The following is a 1,615-nucleotide window of genomic DNA, read 5'->3' as shown; positions in this document are numbered from 1 at the left end:
ATCGCAAGGACTTCGAGGTTTTACCCCAATCATTTTGATGAGTATTAATGGGATTTGGACAATGTATCCGTTTTTATTAGAAATTAAAGGTTGGTGTCGTTTAAAGATTTTGAAGAAAATTACGAATTTATTTTCCTTTTAAATTTCAGATTATAAGACGAGTATTAAAACAGGTTTTTTTCATATGGTGTGTGTTTCGATGGGGTTTTTCCTGGTGGCTCTTAATTTCCAACTGTTATATAATCGAGATTGTTTATTCGAAATGGTTGAAAAATCGAGTGATTTTAATAGATATGGTGTTCCAAAACGATTTGGATTTATTGAGAAGAATATGAAATTTGCGTTAAAAAGTGCTCGTTGTGTATCACTTTTTTTTGTGTATTATATAACGTATGTTAATCTTTTGGGGGATAACTGTGCAACTTTTAAGACCACAAAGTATTGCTTTATCATTGAATATTACTTTCCTTTTGATTTGAATCAGTGGGTGATGATATTGCTGATGATATTTCAAATATACTCCGTGAATATTATGGACAACGTTTTATTACATATAATGTTATTGTATTGGTACTCATTGGAATTAATAATTATACGAATCGAGCATCTTAATGATTCAATTAATAAAATAAAATTCACCAGAAATAAAACGGGAAACTTTAAAAAGTTGCATCCTCTCATCTTACAACATCAAGAAATATTTAAGTACTGCAAATTATTTTTTTTACGGATATTTATGATAAATCGTTTATTTCCAGATTATTTGAAGTTGTTAAAAATTTTATTGCTGGCTTACTTGTGCCAGCAAAAATTTCTCTTTTGCTGTGTTTGGCTGTTTCAACCGCCGCGTTTGTTTTGGTTGAATATTAATTTATCACATCGTTTATCTCAATTAATAAATTTTATACTTTTAGACTATGGACTTGAAAAACTTTTTCTTTTCTGCATGGTGTTTCTTGTGGTCATATGCTTGCTATGCGATCGGGCAAAGATTTATCGCAGCGGTAAGAGCAAATTAATCAAACATTTGAGTAATAAATTAATGTGTTTTGTCTTAATGATAGGCAGAGAGTGCGTCGGTTGCAGTTTATGATATGAATTGGTATGAAGCGGATGTGTTAACGAGAAAAGATGTATTAACTTTTCTTACCATGTGTCAGAAGCCACTTATGGTCGAAGTACCATTTTTTGGGGAAATATCTCTGGAAGCAGCGCTTAAAGTAAATTATTTATAAACTTGGTTAACTTAAAAATTATAAAAGGAACGTTTTTATTTAAGGAATACAAGAAAGTTTACACCTTTTATAATTGGTTGGTACAATTTACAAGGATAAAAAACTTTTAAAATTTATTCACAACTAAAACACATATAATAATTGAGATTTAAATACTGCAATATTTAAATTATAATGGACACTATAATTGTTAAATTTACAATTTTATTAAACTTCAACATTTTAATAAATAATTCTAAATAACAAATGATTTTTTTAACGAACTGCTAAAAAAGTTATTAATTTTTTTCTCAAAACTGTTTATATAAAACTTTTAAACTCTATACTAGTTTCGAAAGAAGACATGGGCAGCTTTAATTTGAGACATAAATCGCTTCTTC

At 28.5% G+C, this 1,615-nt stretch overlaps 1 long non-coding RNA gene across 1 annotated transcript; it reads left to right on the top strand.

The window, feature by feature from the left end:
• Positions 1–916: 916 nt before the first annotated feature.
• Positions 917–1,364, top strand: LOC139432366 (uncharacterized). The gene is made up of 3 exons (XR_011642175.1): positions 917–1,004; positions 1,065–1,220; positions 1,280–1,364. It is a non-coding gene; the product is annotated as an uncharacterized lncRNA (long non-coding RNA).
• Positions 1,365–1,615: the final 251 nt, after the last annotated feature.

The sequence above is a fragment of the Onthophagus taurus genome, unplaced genomic scaffold, assembly GCF_036711975.1.
Source record: "Onthophagus taurus isolate NC unplaced genomic scaffold, IU_Otau_3.0 ScKx7SY_15, whole genome shotgun sequence".
Taxonomy (NCBI): domain Eukaryota; kingdom Metazoa; phylum Arthropoda; class Insecta; order Coleoptera; family Scarabaeidae; genus Onthophagus; species Onthophagus taurus.
The sequence above is the reverse complement of the archived record's forward strand: the minus strand, read 5'-3'. Positions and strand labels throughout refer to the sequence as shown.